This window comes from Pistacia vera, unplaced genomic scaffold (assembly GCF_008641045.1).
Source record: "Pistacia vera cultivar Batoury unplaced genomic scaffold, PisVer_v2 Contig393, whole genome shotgun sequence".
NCBI lineage: Eukaryota > Viridiplantae > Streptophyta > Magnoliopsida > Sapindales > Anacardiaceae > Pistacia > Pistacia vera.
In genome coordinates, this window is record NW_022196216.1 from 310,716 (window position 1) to 334,062 (window position 23,347).

At 39.1% G+C, this 23,347-nt stretch overlaps 1 pseudogene; it reads right to left on the minus strand.

The window, feature by feature from the left end:
• Window positions 1–91: 91 nt before the first annotated feature.
• Window positions 92–21,088, minus strand: LOC116141119 (annotated as a pseudogene).
• Between the last annotated feature and the right edge of the window lie 2,259 nt (window positions 21,089–23,347).

Sequence of the window (23,347 nt, forward strand, 5' to 3'; positions counted from 1 at the left end):
TTCCAATATTATCTACTTGAGTTTATTTGTGTTACATTTCTTTTAGCATTACGAATAACACTTGTGCTGAACAAATATGAAATAAAAGTGGAATCAAGACTGAAAGTCAATCAATGGAGCAAGGCTGTAGCACCACTTATTGGTGGAGTTGTATCCTCGTTGCTTGCTGATGAGATGTAATGGCTAGTATAATCACTGCTTTCTTCAGCTGGATCATCATCACTAACAAAGCTGGTCACATCATCAAATGTCCATTCAGTCAAGTATCCTGGCTTGGAATTCACTGTACTCACTTCAATATCTCCACAAAGCATAGCAACTACACGAGACATCGATGGCCTTGATGAGGGCAATGTTTGAGTACATAAGAGAGCTACTCCGATCAGGCGTTTTACTTCTTCCTCGTTGAATTTTGATAATGTGGAGTCCACCAGTTCGAGTTGGCGATTGTTCTCGTATAGGTGCCAAGCCTGAGAAGCATCAAACATAGGAATTATGATGTTAGTGATTAGATCAGGAGGAATGAAAGAAAAGGTATTGGCATGGGAGTCAAATTTGATTCATATCTACTAGAAGTGACAAACTGGACTTATGTCAACTGCTCAAATTATTCCTTCTTTTGTTTTTCCAGGGACTTTAGAATTCACAATTAACATATACCTAACTTTTCACAAGACTGGCAATAATAAAATGTTCATTGAGTTTGTTTCCATGATGATCCAAACCAAAACACAAGGCTAGAAACCATTTAATAGACTCCGATGAAAGAAGGAGAATGATTTAATAGAGTTATGAAATTTCATTCATACCTAATCAAGACGATACATCTTCTCTTCTTCCAAGTTCGAATCTAAGTTTGGCCTCCCACTAACTACCTCTAGAGCCACTACTCCGAAGGCAAACACATCAGTCTTCTCTGTAAGATGTCTACGCATGGCATATTCAGGTGCTAGATAGTAGATATCCATTATGTCAATGCAAAAGAAACAAAATTCATTATAGTATATCCAATGAATGTAAGTATTATAAATTTATAGCATATTAACAAATTTAAGAAGGAAATGAATATACGAGTCAACAAAAAAATCTTACATTGTCCCTGCCACACAAGTGCTTATGTGCGTCTTCTTATCATCATACAGTTTGGTCAAACCAAAATCTGATATTTTGGGGATGAGATTACCATCAGGCAAAATATTATTGGCCTTCACATCTCTGTGTATGATCCAAAGCCTTGACTCCTCATGAAGATAAACTAGACCTCTTGCTACTCCCAAACAAATATCATAACGTGTTTGTCAGTCAACATTCAAGCTTCCATTTCCTACTTAACAAAAGCCATATAAAATTTTGAATTGTGATTTCCATGCCAAACAATACTAGGAACCTTAAATGAAAAGACAATATATAGTTGCATAAATGACATTCTCATACCAACTAATGCTTGATCAAGACTGTTGTTGTCCAGATACTCATAAACAAGGATCCGTTGTGCACCCTCATAACAACATCCATACAGTTTTACTAGGTTCCGGTGCCGCACAACAGATATAGTAGCAATTTCTGCAACAAACTGACTCTTCCCCTTGTTGGGATGCTACAGATAATTGCTTCACAACAATTACTTTTCCATCATTGAGTTTTCCTTGAGTAAAAAGTTCGAGTTTAATTGGTTAGAAAAGACAATGTTTCAAGTTGAATCTAAGTTTCATGATGCAATCTGTGTTTGATTATGGCTGGCTATGATAGTAAATATGTAAAAGTAGAGCCACTAAATCAAATAGACAATCTTAAGGCACATAAATGTTGTCAGCAGTTGTTTGGCATCAATTAGAACAATGACTTTACCTTATAAACTGGTCCAAATCTTAGCTCTTTAAGATGATTTATAGGACTGAAGCCATCAGTAGCAACCTTTAGTTCAACATAACTGAAAGTGTATGGTCTAAATCTATCCCTAGAAGCTCTGAAAATTCACCAACAAATATAGCTTACTATCGCAAAACTGTTTATTATCAAATACATTTGAGGGTATTTTGCAAGTAGAAAGATCTTTCAAATTACCGTCATCATCATCAGACTGTGGCCTTTTCTTTTCTTCGAACAATGAAGAAGAAAACTGCAAGAACTGATAGAAAATACAACCCCAACCCCAACAACCATCCACAATTAGGCCTGTTTTATTCTTCTGAGTTTTTAGACTTGGAGGTTACAGTAGGCTCGAAACTGTATCAAAGCTCAGCAGTTAACTCAACATCTTATATAATGCTGGGAAATCAACCAAAAAGAGGAAAAAGAAAATAAGGATGTTTCCATTTATTAACCTGGGGTAGCACTGATGGCCGAAATTGAAGGTCCATATGTACCACATAGGAATACAGCAGTCCCTTTCCCAGCCCAAAACAAGTGGATATCCAGGTAGTTTTCAGATACCTGAGCCGTATATTGTCTCTGAACTGCTGTTCTAAGGCATCCATTTGCTACCCTTTTTATGTCAAAATCCTTTTCAACGCGATTTCCCTGGAATAAGCACAATCAAAAATTGAAACAAAAACCAGTAACAGTTGAAAGGAAATGATATTGGGAAACAAAATACGTTTAAGGTCATTCGTCATGCTTTAACCAGAGCATAAACCATGTGATGTAGGTGAGGCTGTTTCACCTAAAATAAACGAATATGAAACACAAACCTGAACATATATATCGAAAAACAGCCTCCCATAACTTTTCCATCCTGTAGTATCGAAATCAGTATTTCTGCAAACTTGAGGTCACGGTGTAGTTTCCATTTTCAAGGCCTAAACCATAGTATCTTAGAGATGAAGCAGAAATTCGAGCTGTTTGGACAGTTCGATTGAGTATTTGTGATTCTAGATGTAGAAGAGCTGTTAACATGGACTGTGCTCTGCTAAATACTCCAACATTACTTACTCCCCAGCTGTTTTTGTCAGTCACATAGTATTTAGCTGGACCAAGAGTCTCATTATCCCTCTCATACACAATATCATTATAGATTAATTTCCGACCACACAATAACTGCGAAGCTAGAATCTGCATACCAAAATCGAGTACAAAATTAAGAATACATGTGTCTAAAAGGATGATCTATAATATCTATGGAACTCTTCCCGGATGAACTCATCCACACATGACCATTGCCTTTTGTTTCCACCTTAGTTAATATTACTGTGTTTAATTTGGAAATCACAATATGACAAAATGCAGTTGTACTACAGATTGGAGAACCTCGGTAGCAAGGAAAATTGCGTTGGAGACAGTTCATTCCATGCGACAAAGCACTGACAGAAGGAGAGGATAGATTATAAGACAGCAGGAACTAGCTGCTAAGGCACCCATTTCTATGAGTTGTCCATTATTATTATTTACTATTGTTATAGAAAGTTTCAAGCATTCAATAATACATAGAACAAGAGAATCACCTGCTGTTAGAACTTTCTAGGGTGAAGTTGTTGGCAACTAATACTGCACATTGCAACAATAAAATTCTGAATGCTAGTTTCATCATAGTGTAAATACTAAAAAATGTGAAACATAGTACAGATTTTACAGAAATTTATGTTTAACAGAATTTAAGGACTTACAGTTGTAAACTTTATCGCCGATCCCAGAGGAAGGCTTCCAGATAGATATTATAGAGACATCTCTGCAAGCATCAGGTGAAGAGACTGTTAGTTACATAATGCAGTACTGGAACGTATAAAATTCAGGCATTATTCAAATCACACTGGTGTCATATATATAAGCTTTTGAAACCATCTAAAACCTAACTCCATGTTTTTGCAAGAACACCACAAGTCCAAGTTACAAGCTTAGATGGTCATGTTAGTTTACATTTAGCAAGAAGAAGTGTGCACTTGAAATTGTATGATTCAAAAGCAAGTTTAGTCTTTCCTTCAAGCGATTTTTGCATCAAACTGGGGTCCCAGAAAAACTTGTCCTGCAACTATTACTTTTTCACTTGATTCATTCACTAGTAGAGCAGTCCATTTTGGTATATTAGTGAAATGAGATTGATGTATATGTTAAAAGTACTTACATATTGACAAATTGACTCTCTGCAGGGAGGATACCATTTAACTTATTATTTCCAAGAAACCTGAGTACAAAGCAGCATTACATGTTTCAGTATAACGAGAACATTCTGGGAAGTAAGACGAACAAAGCAGAATTGGTGGATTACAGCTGAGTTAGCGAACTCAAATTGAAAGCAAGCTGGGAATCTGTCCACTTAGATTGTTGAAACTCAGATCCCTAAAGAAAAACATTAGAAATACACAATTATAAGATGAATAAACTAGCTAACACCAAAGGTAAAGGAGGGAAAATAAAAAGGTGAAAAGAATAAATTACAGATGCACCAAACCTGGTAATCGCCAATGTAAGATGGAATTGAATCCGAAATTTTGTTATCCTTAGTTCTCTGCATATATAAAACAACAGTCGAAATCAAAGAAAGAAGGGGAAGAAAAGACAAATGTAAAAATGAGTAATTCCACACAAGATATTTAGAACTTTGACAGTGTTGCCTACAAGGTAGTTAAAGATTCATATTCCTTATGAATGCCAATGACGATGAGCTCCCATTGTATAGGTCGCTTATTCTCCTACATTTTCATTTTTCACGAGATTGTTGCATTGATTTTGGAAATGAAACATGATCAATGAAATGTTGCAGGGACACTCACAATTCAGTCAGATTAGTCAGACTGGAAAAGGATGATGGTATCGACCTTCAAATGAGTTTCCTTGAAACCTCCTACATTAACATATAGAAAAGAAAGGAAAAAGAAAATTGTGAACTGTATTGGCATAGCATTCAAAGTAGGAACCTTCAAGTACCTGAATACATATCTCAATCTCAAACATTATAATTACAGTGTTTCAAACTGAATTCATATGGAAGAAGCTTGAAGCTAAAGTAACTAAGCATGACTCAGAACAAACTAAAGATAAATATAAAATAGTTTTCTCACAAGGTTTAAGATTTGACCAATTTCCTATAAAGTCAGGGATCCTTCCTGTAAGTTCAATGTCAAAAGCCCACCTGAGCACAATAAAAGAATTTGTTTAAGATCTGATCCAAAGAATTTCATCAGCAGAATGTATATCTATTTTAGAAATTTTCCAATTAGCTGATTAACATAATCAAAAAGTCTTACAATGACTCAGGTTCCTTAGGTTAGCAAAGGTTGAAGGAATCTCACACTCACTCCAGAACTGTCCATATATCTGCCAAGACAAGAATAATTATAAAATCTATCACAATTCAGTAACTTGTCTCCAATAAAGCCACCACAACTAAACGAATTACCCAACACAAGATAGTAAAATCTCCAATAATAAAGCCAGGTGGGTTTTCACGTTTTGCATTCTGTCCACAATTATAGAGTAGGATAAATGCTCAATATAAGAAAATTTTGCATCGAAAATGAAAACAGAAAGTTTCTAAAAACTTACAATGTCTTTAATTTTGTCAAATTACCAAGTCAGAGGGCAGAGGACCAGAGAAGCTGTTTGTTCCCATATAAGTTGCTCTAATTTTGACAAATTACCAAGCTCAGGTGGCACAGGACCAGAGAATTGTTGTTCCAATACCTCTACATACCATAAATTTAATTCTTCAGTAATAAAGTTATGCAATTACACAACACAGCTCATTTAGATGAATTATTAAAAGGTTAAAAGGGGTAAACTTTAAACTTACAATACTATTAAGTCAGGAAGCGTGCCAAGCTCTTTTGGAAGTTGCCCAGATAATGTATTAATGCCAAAGTTCCTAATCAGAATGAGAACTAATTAACATCAGAAAAGAAAAAAAAAATTGTAAGAGCTTCAAAATCAAAACTTTATATTAGCTGCTTACAGGTATTTAATTGCCGTTAGATTGCTGACGGATGGAGACAGTGGACCGGACAAGAGATTTAGTCCCACGTTCCTATTAGAAACAGAAAAAAACGGGAAGATAAATATTATGAACACAAATGATTTTTAGACATTGATACAAACATACAGTGTCGTGTCGAAAGAGTTCAAAGATATTAAAATAAAATGAGCAAATGACATGTTTTCCCGAGGTTTGACAAAATCAAAGTTAATACCTCTCTGGTTGCATTTATTCCATATTCCACCCTTAAACTAAGGCAGTTTCCTTTATTTTAACAGTTTAAAGGTTAAAATGGCGATTTACTATTTTTATTTTCTGCAAATCTCTCATGCCCACGGCCGCCTTCTTTTCTTCTACCAATTCTTCTTCTTCTTCTTCTTCTTCTTCTTAATCACACTCAAAATGTGCCCAGATTCAAAGATTAAACCCTTTCTTCATTTACCTTTTCCTTCTGAGTGGGTATTATGACATTCCTTCTTCTTCTTCCTTGGCTAAAATATGCCTAGACTTCATTTTATGCTAAAACCATCTCTTCACCCACTGCTGCTCCCTTTCTTCTACCCATTCTTTTGAATACGAATGCACCCATTTTCCTAATTCAAGCGCCCAAGTCGCGAAATTGGAGGAAGAACTAACCAAAGTCACATAATTCGGACGCACATCTCCCATTTGCCTCCGTGAAATCTCTATGCCTCCTTAAATTTCCCATTTTGTGCATACCCAGATATCATAGCATTCCACGAAACCACACTTCTTTGAGGCCTTTTTCAAACAAGTTCATGAAGCTCTAAAATTTCCAATTCTAACTACCAATCAATCTTCACATTCACAAAAACTACAAGCTTCTTGCCTCCTCTTATCTCCCCCTAACTTACTACCATTACCAAATTCAACAATGTTTTTATAGAACAAAATATGAGCATCATCAATTTCGCCACACACAACAAACATTCTAACAAGATTGCTGACAATAAACTCATCATAAACAAAACCAAAATTCACAATAACCCATGAACCTGTTTTCCTTCTAAAAGCCCCCCATTTTAGCGCAGGCTCAGCTTTAACACAGAGGAAATGTATACTTATTAGGTAACACAAACCCATCACAAATCAATTGATAAAATAACAAGGCATGTACTCATGTAGAGCTTATCATCATTACTCTCATGAAGCCTTATAGAGTGTTATAAGAAAAGCAATTGGGTTCACGCATTTGGTTAAAAACCTTACGCGCGTAGTCTAAGTCACGGCAGTCAGAGAGAGAGCAGAAGCGAAGAATCTCGGCGGTGGCAACTGGGTCGTGGATTTGGGCAGTCTTGATAAAGTGGGCGTTGACTTGGGTTAGATGTCTCATGTTCTTGCATTTTGTGATTTCTGGGAACAGTGAAGATGGGTGTGTGTATTTGTGGGAAGAGTGAAGATGGGTGTTGGGTTAAAAGAGAAAGAGAATGGGTAGATAAAAGAAGAGGCGGCAGTGGGTGAGTGGGATGGTTTTTGCAGAAAATGAATCTGGGCACATTTTAGCCAAAGAAGAAGAAGAACAATTCCCATAAAATACCCACTCAGAAGAAAAAGGTAATGAGAAAGAAGAAAGGTTTAATCTCTGATCTGGGCACGTTTTGAGTAAAAGAGGAGATCAGAAGAAGAATGGGTAGAAAAATAGAAAAAAATATTTAATAACTATGCTCTAAAATAAACACAATTGAATACTGGAAACCATACAGATTGGTGAGGAAATTAAACTCCATAGCTCGCTGGGATCACACCATCAACTTGCAGTGAGTAAACTTGCCTGTAATTAAGAAAATGTAACTTAAGCAACAATGAAATTAGAGAAAGGTCTTTAGTGTCCCACTGACTAAAAAACATGTAAATAAGGTGTTTGAAAAAAGTGTAGTTTGATTAAGGATGGACAGAACTCACTACGGCTCTACCCAGTTCGCAAAATGTATCTTTTTCTACTTACATCTCGGTAATGTGGCAAAGAGTCTATTATTGTACGAACAATCACATTTGATGAAGGGGTTGTAACCGTCGGACCAATGCTGATGGAGTCGTTAATGGCGGCTCCACTGCATGGCTCTCCACTTATATTCCATTGATTTTGATTTGCAGATATCCCCCATTTTCATATAATGCATTCAATGCTTTTACTGGTATTAGAAGAAGAACGCGAAGAAGAAAAATAAATAAGCAAGAAAATCATCTAATAATCAAAATGAACACAAAATTAGAAGCAGACCTTCATTAGGAGCTGTAGTGATTGACTTGAGTTGAGCTACATAGGACAAGAACCTCCGAGAGAATGCAAATACATACAAACAAACAAATACTGAAAGTGAAGCTGGTGCTTTCATCAAAATTATAGATTTAATACATAAATAAACCAATATCAATTGTTTGTTTATTCAAAAACATATCGTTACTGATTATAACTTAATTAAGATCTCACTTCAAGTCTAAAATATAAGTCTAATCCCTGTGAGACTAGTCTTGTTCGGCGACTACTCTAGCTTAATTAAGATCTCCACCTCAAGTCTAAAATGATAGTCTAATCCCTGTGAAGAGTATCTTGTTCGGGCATACTTCATAGAATATTAACCAAAAGCTAGCTCTTGGTCCAGCTGACGTCCACTTTGTCAACCTATTGTTTTTCCTTGTTCCCTTATTTATGATTGTTCTATGTTAAACAGATTTATAGGCTGCTGAAGGGGTAAGCAAAAGCAAGTAGGTAAATTATTTCCAATTTGATTCTACTTTCAATGGAAATTCATATATTTTTACATAAAATTAATTATAAATAAGTATGATTAAGGATTAATGTTTACTTTATTTCAATAATTTTCTTATTCGTCTGCCTCTTAATAATTTCTAAATACCGTGTTTGTTGTTATATATCTAATGAAAAATAACACCAGTCCATATAAAAAAAAAAAATAGGCCATGCCGAACTAGTTCTGATCACATTAAAACATTAATTAATGGGTTAGGAGATAATTAACTGTAAAGAATATGGACGTGTGCGTTAATACTGAGTTCATAAGCTGTCATCTAAGGTTAATTAATTAGTTGAAATCTTGACAAGTACAAAATTGTATTTGATCGATGATGAGTATTATTAATATAAGACGGTACATTGCATTGAGCACATCCGAATTGCATTAGTGGCTCTCACTAGTGGCCTAGTGTCTCTATCTAACAATTAAATTAATCACCCTCATTGATGTGTGTTAAATCATGTTAATGCTCGATTTTGACACCAATTAAACGCACATGTGAAATACTAAGCTATTCTAGAAGACACGCATGGATGAGGGTATGGAATTGAGCAAAAGCTGGAGAAACAACATTTAAAGTGGTTCGAATACTTAAACAAGCGACTCCTACGTCCACTGGTATCCTATTAATATGAGGGGTCAGGTCGCGCTCAGCGAGCTGACTTACAAGTGATTACAAGAGAGAGAGAAAGAGTATATATGCTATTCTAGGGAGAAATTAGCTAATCAAGAGTAAAATTGGCCAATCCCACAAACGGGAGAGGATCTCTCTATTTATTGTGAGATGAACTGAGGTAATGATCGCTGAACTATTTATTGTGAGATGAATTGAGGTAATGATCGCTGAATTTGGGAGTAGGTCAGGTTGCCGTGCAAATCCTTCCTTGTGTCCCGTTGTTTACATTCATGCGACGTGTGCAGGGATTAGACACGTGGAGCAACTCTAGCCTCTCGTCATCATGGCACGCACCCACTGTATTGGCAGAAGCATGCTGCTCACGTCAGCACGCAACGTGACTGCGTTTGAATGACTGTAGGACCTACCTAAACTCTGTCCACTTGCGTTAACAGGGCATCGTGTCAGCCCTACTTTTTTAGGCAAAACAGAAGTCCCTTAGTTTTTAAGGTTTGAGAATCGAACCTTGGAAACTATACAATCATGCCTTGATTTGATGTGTTTGAAGAGATGCTGGTTGATCCGACCTGGTTGTAAAGAGGTCGAGAGAAGATTTCCTCGCAGGCTACCTAGGATGATCTTTACCTTTTGGGTCAGCAACCTGTCTTTAAGTACCCAGTGCCACAATGATGTTTTCGACCTGGACTGAATTTCATGTCCTGATTACACTTAGAAACTTTTGCTAAGGGTGAAGAGTCACGTCGCTCCGCGACCGATGCTCATCAATGTTAAAACGTCACGCCGCCTCACGACTATCATGAGATGAACTCGAATGATCACGTCACTTCGTGACTGGCGGGATGAGCTCAAATCGTCACGTCGCTTCACGACTGATAGGATGAGCTCAAAGGGTCACGTTGCTTCACGACTGACATAAGGTGAAGAGTGTTTTATGTAATGACCTCTTTAGATGTTATCAGTTGCACTTTTTCAACTGACGCATTGATGGAACACCTTCTGTTTTGACAGACGTGTCTTTTGCGCAATAAGTGCCAGCCATGCACATTAATGGGAGCCATGTTGAAACGACATTCCCCATCAGAGCATTAAATACAAACGTGAGCGCATTAAATGTGGTGGAGGGAAACGAGTTGTCGCTTGAGTGTTTCAACGGAAGGGAATGACTATCTGGTTTCTCGAGGTGTGACGATCACTTTCCTCGCTGATTCGCGACACGTGATCACGATCAATAGTCAGATGCGTTTTCTGCCCAAACATCATTTGACTTCGGGAAAACCAAGCACCACTTCCTTCACTATAAAACCCCAAGCTCTTTTCAGGCAAAGTCACAATACTTACATTCTCAGAGAGAGTGAGAAGCTTTCGTGAGCCTTGGTTCTTTGCCTTCCAGATCAATGTTCGCTTGATACTTGAAGCAGAAGGATTAGTCTCCTCACCTCAAAAGGTAAAGATGGTTCTCCTCTCCTACTTTTGTTATTTTTGTTCTCAATGGTTGCCATGCGATAACAGTCCACCAGTAAATGATCAGAGATGAAATACTCTCCTTTGGGTTAGAGCCATTGAGGGTGGCTTTTAAATATTCTGTTAGGGTTTTATTGAGGTTCAAGGGAGGAAATATTTACTTTTTCCCTCCACCTCATCGTACGAAACAGTGTACGAAGATTGAGTGATTCTCTGCATGTCGCTTTTCTTTCTAGACCGCAGAAGAATGGACTCCCCTACGACCAGAACTGAGGAAGAGATCAGTTCACCCATGCAGGATGCCTCCATAGGTCCCCCTCAAGAGATCTTGTCGGTAATTACTACCGAGGAGCTTCAAAGGGTGGGAGACCAATACGCTCTCAACGTGGAGGTCTTCCGAGATAGGACACACACAACTCAGAGTCTGCCACTAGGGATTGCTGTGATCTCCAAGAACATATTCAAGAGTGGGGGGTTGATCCCTTTCCACCCTTTGTCAGGTCGGTCCTCGATCATTTCGGGATTGCATCATTGTAGGTCACGCCGAACGCATGCATGATAGCCATGGCCATGCACATTGCGTGTGGCGAAAACGGATTGGGCGAGCTAACCACACTAGAGCTCAGTTTCTCATACCTTCTGAAAAAAAGTAAGGACAACGATTTTTACTACCTTTCCAGGCGACCTACCATTGAAGTGGGAATACATAGTTACCCGAGCAATGTAAAGGCTTATGAGACAAAGTTTTTTTTCTTTCATCGTGATGGCAGTTGCTATTTTCAGGAGCCGAGTAGGTTCTCCTTTCCTTTGAGTTTGCGAGCTTAATTTTTATTCTTTGCTAACGAGCTCTTTGTTTCTTTGCAGTTAACAAAACGACTAGGTTAGAGCTCCTCAAGGATCTCGACAGGATCACTACCTTCAGCTTTCTGTCGGAAGAAAGTAGTGACGTGAGACTGCTCGTGACAACCACAAATTTGCGGAAGTACGGTTTCTTCAACTTTGAAGCAACCTTAGAGATCACATTGAGTAAGCTTCGTAACCTTAGCTTATTTTCAAATTTTGCATGCAGCGAAATGTTTGACTAACGATGTTCGCATGCAGCGACTATACCTCTAAAGGTACCTAGATCGTTGCAACCAAGGCAATTTTCCTTCTCCCAGTTAGGTGCAATCGGGCCAACTAGAGAGACTTCCCGCGATCCCCCTGTCAGAGGAACACCGGTGGGTGCTCCTATCCAACCTGCGGGCACTTCCTAGCCTGCGGCTACTCACCCGATACAGAGAGCGGCGACCTAGAGGCCCAAAAGGAGGAGGCAACTTTGGACTGAAGAGTCATAGTCCGAAATGGAAGGCTTGGGCATTCAGCTCGAGAGGTCGCAGCCCTACAAGTCGTTCCACTTGAAAGGGCCACCTAGGGGCGCTACTGGCGTCTCTATTGCCTCCGAGGGTTCGCAGATGAGGCAAATGGAGGCCAGAGTCCCCAAGAGGAGGTCGGGCAAAGAACCTGCGAGGGAGACTCCACCTGCGAAGGGTACTGACATACTTGTGCTAGAATCGATGGGCCAACTCCCAAACCATCTACAGTCGGTAGTTTTAACCCTACTAGAATGCAGGCTCGCAAAGGCATTCGAGCAGTTCATGGCCTCTAACCCCATGGACCTGATGTCCATATCTTTCCAACACTTGAGCCAGGTAAATGAGCTGTCCCCAACGAGGACTTTTATATTTGCTTTCGTACTATAAAGGACTAACTTTATTCTCTTCGTCATGCAGGCCTTGTTTTCCCTGCACATGTCCCTGCAAAAGGTCTAGCTGGGGGCTGCTGAAGGACTGGTCGAGCTGAGGGAGGAGAATGTGTGGCTTAAGCAAGAACTAAAGGCCATGCGAGCAAACAAAGACTCGTCCATTGTTCAGGCAAGCCAACGTTTGTCTGAGAGGGATGCTGCCTATCGCACGGTAGACTTTTAGAAGGCCGAGCTGGACAAGCACAGTGAAGAGGTAAAGGAACTCCAGAGGACCGTGGCTAGACTCACAAGGGAGGCTGGCGAGAAAGACCAGGCACTGCAAACGACCTCTGAACAGGCCTTACGAGCAGAATAAGAGTGAGTTATGGGAGACTACAGAGAAGCAACGATGGGCACTTGAGGCCGAGCTCTGATACACCCAGGGCTGCATCACTTCGCTGATTGTGGAAATGCAGTAGCAGGAGTCAAAGCTTGAGAGTAAGGCTTCTGAATGGATGATCCAGTCCATTTATGCCCTTCAACTGAAGAACCCTGAGATAGACCTGACTGACCTCCCTGACGAGTATCGGGAAGCTCTTGCCGCCATGGCACGGACCTAGAACGCAGAAGCGGCTTAGGGCCCTGACCAAGAGGAAGAGCATCCGAAGTATATCTCGGAGGAGCATCCGGAGTACGTCCCGAAGGAGCCCACACCCGAACAAGAGGTTGGCGACCAGCCTGGGGATGTCGCCCCTTCGGGGCCTGGGGACGAGGATCAGTGATCCGCTCTTGTAGCCTTTCTCTTGCTTGTTTATGTACTTTCCCTTTTATTACAAATAAATAAAGACATCGTTTTTTGTTAATCGTTCATGAGTACTTAACTTTCATACCCTGTATTACATATGAGATCGCATGCTAACTATTTACAATTACATTGGAACAAGTCTATGTGAACAGAATTATACATGTAAAAATGATTGCAAAAGAACAGAATTACACACTTGTTATTTACATTTGCAAGGACTAAGAAAAGTAAAATCTTTACAAGTAAAAATTGAGTTAGAAATTACTGATAATATGGTCAGAAATGTTCAACATTCCAAGCTCGCGGTACTTCGGAATCATTCAGCCTTTTGAGATGATAAGTCCCCGATCTTATCACTTTGGCGATGCGATATGGGCCTTCCTAGTTCGGTCCCAAAACTCTGCACTTGATTCTTTAGTACCGAGAAGGACTTCCTTCAAAACGAGGTTGTTGACTTGGAAGTCTCTTCTTTTGACCTTAGAGTCGAAGAACCTTTTCGCGCGTTACTGATAGACGGCTATTCTTAGCTGAGCCTTGCTGCGATGTTCTCCAACTAAATCTAGACTTGCACGCATAAGCGTTTCATTTTCGACTTTGTTGAATAGGTCCCTCCGAAGTGAACCGGTCCCTATCTCCACAAGGATCATCGCTTTGCAGGCATATGCTAGCGAAAAAGGGGTTTCTGAGGGAGAGGTTCTCAGAGTTGTCCTATATGTCCACAGGACTTCAGGAAGGTCGTCGGCCCAATTTCTGTTGGCTACGCCAAGTTTGGCCTTCAGAGTGTGCTTGATGGTTTTGTTGGCAGCTTCAACTTGACCATTCGCTTGTGGTCTTGCAACTGAGGTAAATTTTTTATGAATACCCAACTCGTCGCTAAATTGTTTGAAGTCCTCGTTATCAAACTGCTTTCCATTATTAGAGATGAGGGTATGAGGAATCCCATAGTGGCACACAATGTTTTTAAAGACGAAGTCCTTGAGCTTTTTGGTGGTGATCGCAGCCAATGACTCTGCTTCGACCTACTTAGTGAAGTAATCTATCGCGACCACTACATACTTGACTCCCCCTTTACCAACTGGCATGAGACCAATGAGATCGATTATCCACATGAAAAATGGCTAGAGGCTAGTCATGGTTATCAACTGGTGGGAAGAAGCTCACAATATGTTCACGAACGGCGGGTACTTGACACATTTTTTGAAAAAATTGTAGGTGTCTTCTTGGATCAAGGGCCAATAATACCCTTGATGAACAACTTTGATGGTGAGAGATCGTGCGACTGTGTGATTGCCATAGATCCCTTTATGTATCTCCCTCATGATGTAGTCTGCTTCTTCGCCGGTTACACATCAAAGGAGATGGGTGCTAAACTCTCGTCTGTACAGTTAGTCTCCTATAAGTGTGTAACGAGCAGCTCTCGTTCGCAGGGTCCTTGCTTTGACTTTGTCGTTAAGCAAGGTCTTATCTCTAAGATACTGAATGATAGGGGTCATCCAGGAAACTGATTCTGCAGTATTCACGGCATGTTCAGTCGAGCTGACACTGGAAGCCTCTATGAACCGAACAGGAATGCTTTCCGATGCATCTGAGTCTAGTGACGAGGCTTCGTTGCCAAGGCATCTACCACAGAATTGCTATCTCTAGGAATTTGTGTGATCCTGAAGTGCTTGAACGACTCGAGCGCGGCCTTAGCTTTCTTCAAATAGCTGATCATATTTTCTTCTTTATCCTGGTATTCTCCCAAAATCTGGTTAACAACCAGCATGGATTCATTGTGGATGCTGATCGCGGTTGATCCCATTTCTCTGGCCAACCACAACCCAGCGAGCAAAGCTTCATACTCAGCCTCATTGTTGGTCACTTTGAACCCAAACCGGAGGATGCCATGGATACGAGTCCCTTCGGGACTTAAGAGGAGACGACCTGCCTCGGCCCTCTTCCTGTTCGATGATCCATCGACGTATAGGCTCCAGGTCGATAGATTCTGAATAGTTTTCTAGTTGACTTCGCTGGCTTGTTGCTCAAATTCCTCGGTCGGATGATATGAGAATTCCGAAATGAAATAAGCAACAGCTTGCCCTTTGATGGTTGCTTTTGGTCTGTATTGCATATCGAACTAACTTAATTTCATAGCCCATTTGAGTAATTTACCCGATGCCTCTGGCTTCTGGAGGACCTTCCTGAGCGGGTAACTAGTCATTACATGGATCGTATAGGCGTGGAAGTAAGGTCGCAACTTTTTGGAAGTGATCAGTAAGACATAAGCTAACCGTTTCATTTTTGGATACCATATTTTGGCATCCAACAAACATTTCTCGCGTAATACGCTGGCCATTGGACCCTGTTCTCTTCCTGAACTAATGCTGCACTGACCGCTTATTGAGAGACGGACAAATACAGGAGGAAAATTTCTTGCGAGAGAGGCTTGGACAGAAGATGTGGCTTTCCAAGGTGCTCTTTAATGCTTTGGAATGCCTGTTCGCACTCGGGAGTCCACTCGAACTTCTTGTTGGCCTTGAGTACATTGAAGAATGGCAAGCAGCGATCTATTACTCTCGATATGAAGCAACTGAGTGCCCTATTCGCCCATTGAGGCTTTGAACCTGCTTTTTGTTGGTCAGGCTTTTCATATCGAGGAGAGCTTGGATTTTCTCAGGGTTGATCTCTATTCCCCTCTGGTTAGCCATATACCCCAAAAATTTTCCCGAGGAAACCTTGAAGGAACATTTAAGGGGGTTGAGCTTCATTCTTTACTTCCGGAGGATGTCAAACATCTCAGCGAGATGCGCTATATGATCTAAAGCGACGTGCGACTTGACTATCATGTAATCGACATAGACTTCCATCGACTTTTGGATCTGCTCAGAAAACATTCGGTTAACCAGCCGCTGGTAAATTGCACTAGCATTCTTTAGGCCGAAGGGCATAACTCTGTAGCAATATAGCCTCTAATCTGTAACAAATGAGGTAAGCTCTTCGTCTGATGGATACATCTGAATTTGATTGTACCTTGAGTATGCGTCCATAAAACTCAACAACTCATGCCCGATGGTGGCATCCACGAGCTGGTTGATCCTTGGTAGAGGAAAGTTGTACTTTGGGCATGCTTTATTGAGGTCGGTGAAGTCAACACAGGTCCGCCACTTATCGTTGGGCTTCTTTACAAGAACTAGGTTAGTACCCTAGCTTGGATAGAGCGATTCCCGGATGGATCCATTGTGAAGAAAATTATCTACCTCAAGTTTTAAAGAAGCATATCGCTCAGGATTCATTGCTCTTTTCTTCTAGCGAATCGGTATGGCTTCACTATCGATGTTCAAGGCATGGCAGATGACATTCGGGCTAACCCCAACCATGTCAATATACGTCCACGCGAACACATCGATATTTTCTTTGAGGAAGCTTGTCAGGTCACTAGCGAGCTAGGGGTTGAGATTGCTTCCAATCCTCAACACTCAACTCAGCTCTGTCTGATCAACTGACACTTTAGATAAATCCTTAACTAGCCCATTGGAAGGGCATTCCTAGATACGAGGATCCATATTATCCTCAGTTGGGCTAGGCTATGGTTCGATCTAGCTGATGGCTATTACCTGTCTGGGAATGCCACGCGAGATGCCTTTCCCTTTGCACGCCATCTGCACTACCCTTATGTAGCAGTCGCGAGATGCGCGCTGAGATCCGTTTACTTCCCCTATCCCCGTTGGGGTGGGGAATTTCATCTTGAGATGGTAGATCGAAGTGACTGCTTTGAAGTTCCTCAATAGAGGTCGCCCTAGAATGCCATTGAAGGCGGATGGGCAATCCACTACTAAGAATTAAGTTATCTTGGTCACCTTGTCAGAGTCACCCAACGTGACTGGAAGCGAGATCGTTCCTTTGGGGATCAGGTGATCCCTTGTAAAACCATATAAGGGGATCGAGGCGGGCTTTAGGTCGGCCTCATCCAATTTCATTCTTTCGAAAGCTGGCTGGAACAAAATGTTCATAGTGCTTCCGTTGTCCACCAACATTATGTGGACGTCGAAGCGCCTTATTTGGGGCGTGATGATGAGAGCATCATCATGGGGATGGTGCAATCGAATTGTGTCTTTCTTGGAAAAGGTGATTTCCTCCTCTCTGGGAACCTTTGGTGGTCGTTGCGTCATGTTCATCACGCTGATGGGGTCGTGATAGGCTACGTGAGCATATCTTTCCTGGGCACCTCGCGAATTTCCTGCGAGGTGCGGCCCTCCAAAGATTACTCCCACGCTGCAGATACCCTTGCGATCACGACGCTTCTTTCCCGGTTCCTCTTGATTTTTCTCCCTCATGGGAGTAGAGTCATCAATATACTCTTTGAAATGCCTCTGCTTGATAAGGTCTTCAATTGCTTGCTTGAGAACTCGGCACTCATCGGTGTGATGCTTATTGTCTCGATGATAGCGATAATATTTCTTACTGTTTCTGGATGAAGGGGGACCTTTCATGGGCTCAGGCTCTCCGAGCAGACTGGCCTCTTTTGATTTGTCAAGAATGGCCAAACCAGATGCATTCAAGGGGGTATATTGGCTCCTGTCGCTATCGCGACGAGGAACCAGAGCATAAGACTTCTTGGGCTTGAACCGTGGTTTCTTTCCTTTTCGCTGATCATTATTAGCCCATCTGCGATCAACTCTCCTATTTCCCCCCCGACCAGGTGCACTACCTGAAGTGTCGGGGTCATGGCGGTGGAGCGTCGCCACAGGGTTTTAAATACAGAGGTATTTCTCCGCAAGTATGTTTCAATTGGATATATTGCATGCACTTGCATTATTGGACTTGTTCAAAAAGGAGGAAATGTAAAGGCTGAAAAGACGATTAAATCCTTGACTTAACATTAGCTATAAAAATGTCAAAGATCTTGGAATATAAATTTACTTAGAAGTTTATATGGAACATGAAAATCATAAATTTATTTTGTTGTGTAATTTCCACTGTCCATTTCAAATCGTATAGAGATTACGGGATCTCTGGGATAGTAACAAATTTTTGGCAAAAAAAAATTTGGATCCAATGAAATGTGTAAGTGATACTACAGTCCTTGTCAATCTCTGTTAGTTACGTATAATGATTAATGTTGGGCACTAAACAGAGCATTAATGACTTGTTATAATAAATATTGCAATGACTTTGTAAGATATGAAAAACAAGGAAGGTAGAAAGACAATCACACAGCAAATTTACGTGGTTCAGCAAATCCTTGTCTACATCCACAAATGTGAGTCGAATGACTAAAATAGAAAATAATAGTATAAGTCTAACACGCTAACGTTATGGCAACTAACATGTTGTCTTTTATTTTTTAAGAAATTTCCCAAGTAATCACAATCATCAATAGTTTCAGAAAAATTAGACTATTTCTAAATTTTTGGAATTAATTAACTTAACCAAGACTTGCATGTTATGGTCCACTATTATCTAATAAGCCTGATTTTTTTTTTTTTTATTGCGCTATTCAAAATCATTTTTACAACAAAGTAACAATTTAATAAGTGAAGAAGATTCGTAATTATAAGAAATACAAAACTAAAAGTTTTTAATCACTTCACATATAAATTTATGGTTATTTTTTCTTCAAAGTATTGGTAACTATTTTTAATCTATATATCTTTGATAGTGTTTAACTGTATTATGTTGTTGATATTATTTATAAGAGTTTTTTTAGTTTTTTTTTTTTTTTTTAACTTTCAATTCAATTATCTAATATTTTATTTTATGAATAATAATGGTGGAGTATATAGTATGAGTGCAGAGTATGAGATATTAATTTTTTTCGTAATATAAAAAAAACAAAAAATGAAGAGCGTTTATGAAATTTATGAGGTGCCATAAAAAATAAAAAATATATATATATATTTAAGAATGAAGCTTCATAAATCCATCTGGATAGTGTCGATCACTTCATTCAAAATAAATAAATAAGAGCTAACCTAACTAGGCAGCAAGGCCCACACAAGCTGAGCCTAAACCCCTCAGGCAAAAATATAATACTCCATGCGGGCCTTCATAACCTTAAAAAAAAATATATACATATATACATATATTTTCAAATATATGTATATAGAAAAAGACAGGAAAAAGAAAATTGTGAACTGTATTGGCATAGCATTCAAAGTAGGAACCTTCAAGTACCTGAATACATATTCTCAATCTCAAACATTATAATTACAGTATTTCAAACTGAATTCATAGTGAAGAAGCTTGAAGCTAAAGTAACTTAAGCATGACTCAGAACAAACTAAAGAATAAATTAAAATAGTTTTCTCACAAGGATTTAAGATTTGACCAATTTCCTATAAAGTCAGGGATCCTTCCTGTAAGTTCAATGTCAAAAGCCCACCTGAGCACAATAAAAGAATTTGTTTAAGATCTGATCCAAAGAATTTTTCATCAGCAGAATGTATATCTATTTTAGAAATTTTCCAATTAGCTGATTAACATAATCAAAAAGTCCTTACACTGACTCCAGGTTCCTTAGATTAGCAAAGGTTGAAGGAATCTCACCACTCACTCCAGAACTGTCCATATATCTGCCAAGACAAAGAATAATTATAAAATCTATCACAATTCAGTAACTTGTCTCCAATAAAGCCACCACCAACTAAACGAATTACCCAACACAAGATAGTAAAATCTCCAATAATAAAGCCAGGTGGGGTTTTCACGTTTTGCATTCTTGTCCACAACATTATAGAGTAGGATAAATGCTCAATATAAGAAAAATTTTGCATTGAAAATGAAACCGAAAAGTCTCTAAAAACTTACAATGTCTTTAATTTTGTCAAATTACCAAGCTCAGAGGGCAGAGGACCAGAGAAGCTGTTTGTTCCCATATACAGTTGCTCTAATTTTGACAAATTACCAAGCTCAGGTGGCACAGGACCAGAGAAATTGTTTGTTCCAATACCTCTACATACCCATAAATTTAATTCTTCAGTAATAAAATCGTTATGCAATTACACAACAGAGCTCATTTAGATGAATTATTAAAAGGTTAAAAGGGGATAAACTTTAAACTTACAATACTGTTAACTCAGGAAGCGTGCCAAGCTCTTTTGGAAGTTGCCCAGATAATGTATTTATGCCAAAGTCCTAATCAGAATGAGAACTATTAACATCAGAAAAGAAAAAAAAAAAAAATGTACGAGTTTCAAAATCAAAACTTATATTAGCTGCTTACAGGTATTTAATTGCAGTTAGATTGCTGACAGATGGAGACAGTGGACGGACAAGAGATTGTCCCAGTTCCTATTAGAAAAGAAAAAACAGGAAGATAATTTATGAACACAAAATGATTTTATGACATTGATACAAACATACAGTGTCGTGTGAAAGAGTTCAAAGATATTAAATAAAATGAGCAAATGACATGTTTCACCCGAGGTTTGACAAATCAAAGTTATACCTCTCTGGTTGCATTTATTCCATATTCCACCCTTAAACTAAGGCAGTTTCCTTTATTTTACAGTAAAAGGTAAATGGCATTTACTATTTTTATTTTCTGCAATACTCTCATGCCCACTGCCGCCTTCTTTTTCTTTACCAATTCTTCTTCTTCTTTAACACACTCAAAATGTGCCCAGATTCAAAGATTAAACCTTTCTTCTTCATTTACCTTTTCTTCTGAGTGGGTATTTTATGGACATTTCTTCTCTTCTTCTTTGGCTAAAATATGCCTGATTCATTTATGCCAAAACCATCTTCTCACCCATGCTGCTCTTCTTCTTCCACCCATTCTTTTGCATACAAATGCACCCATTTTCCTAATTCAAGCGCCCCAAGTCGCGAAATTGGAGGAAGAAACATAACCAAAGTCACATAATTCGAGCACATCTCCATTTGCATCTCGTGAAACATCTCTATCGCCTCCCTAAATTCCCATTTTGTGCATACCCAGATATCATAGCATTCCACGAAACCACACTTCTTGAGGCATTTTATCAAACAAGTCCCTAGAAGTCTAAAATTTCCAATTCAACAAACCATCAATCATCACATTCCACAAAACTACATTACCTTCTTGCCTCCTCTTATCTCCCACTAATTACTACCATTACCAATTCACAATGTTTTTATAGAACAAAATGAGCATCATCAATTTCGCACACATAACAAACATTCTAACAAGATTGCTGACAATAAACTATCAAAACAAATCCAAATTTCACAATAACCCATGAACCTGTTTTCCTTCTAAAAGCCTCCCATTTTAGCGCAGGCTTTAACACAGAAGGAATGTATACTTATTAGGTAACACAAACCCATCACAAATCATTTGATAAAATAACAAGGCAGTACTCATGTGAGCTCTCATCATTACTCTCACTGAGCTATAAGAGTGTTATAAGAAAAGCATGGGTCACGCATTTGGTTAAAACCTACGCGCGTAGTTAAGTCACGTATCATAGCAGACGGTTAGAAAAGCATGGGTCACGCATTGGTTAAAACCTTACGCGCGTAGTCTAAGTACGGTAGCGAGAGAGAGCAGAAGCAAGAATCTCGGCGGTGGCAACTGGGTCGTGGATTTGGGCAGTCTTGATAAAGTGGGGGTGACTTGGGTTAGATGTCTCATGTTCTTTCATTTGTGATTTCTGGGAAAGTGAAGATGGGTGTTTGATTTGTGGAAGAGTGAAGTGGGTGTTGGGTTAAAGAAGAAGAAGAATGGGTAGAAAAAGAAGAGGCGGCAGTGGGTGAGAGGGATGGTTTTTTGCAGAAATGAAGTCTGGGCACATTTTAGCCAAAGAGAAGAAGAAAAAATTCCCATAAAATACCCACTCAGAAGAAAAAGGTAAATGAAGAAGAAGAAACAGGTTTAATCTTGAGTCTGGGCACGTTGAGTAAAAGAGGAAGATCAGAAGAGAATGGGTAGAAAAATAGAAAAATATTTTAATAACTATGCTCTAAAATAATACACAATTGAATACTGGAACATACAGATTGGTGAGGAAATTAAACTCCATAGCGCTCGGGATCAACCATCAACTTGCAGTGAGTAAACTTGCCTGTAATTTAAGAAAATGAAACTAAGAACAATGAAATTAGAGAAAGGTCTTTTAGTACCCACTGAATAAAAAAAAACATGTAAATAAGGTGTTTTTAAAAGTGTAGTTTGATTAATGGATGTACAGAACTCGCTACGGCTCTACCCAGTTCGCAAAATGGTATCTTTTCTACTTAAATCTCGTAATGTGGCAAAGAGTCTTAATTGTAAGAACAATCACATTTGATGAAGGGGTTGTAACCGGCGGGACCAATGCTGATGGAGTCGTCGAGGGGGCTCCACTATGGCTCTCCACTTATATTCCATTGATTTTGATTTGCAGAATCCCCATTTTTCATATAATGCTTCAGTGCTTTTACTGGTATTAGAAGAAAGAACATAAATAAGAAGCAAATCATCTTATAACAAAATGAAATATGAAATTAGAAGCAGACCTTCATTAGGAGCTGTAGTAGCTTGAGCTCGAGTTTGAGCTACATGAGGACAAGAAACTCCAAGAGAATGCAATCACATACAAACAAACAAATACTGAAATGAAGCTGGTGCTTTCATCAACATTATAATACATACATAAACCATATCAATCTTGTTTGTTATTCAAAAACAATATCGTATACTGATTATAGATAATTAAGATCCTACCTCAAGTCTAAAATGATAAGTCTACTCGCTGGGAAGACTTGTCTGTTCGGCGACTCCTCATTAGAATATTAACCAAAAGCTAGCTTGGTCCCAGTTGACTGCACTTTGTAACCTATTGTTTTTCCTTTTTCCTTTATGATGTGTCTACGTTAAACAGATTTATAGGCTGCTGAAGGGGTAAGCAAAAGCAAGCTAGGAATTATTTCCAATTTGATTTACTTTTTCAATGGAAATTCATATATTTTACATAAAATTATATATAATAAGTATGATTAAGGATTAAGTTTACTTTATTTCATAATTTTCTATCTGTCTTCCCGTCTAATAATTTTCTAAATTACCGCGTTGTTGTTATATATCTAATGAAAAATAACA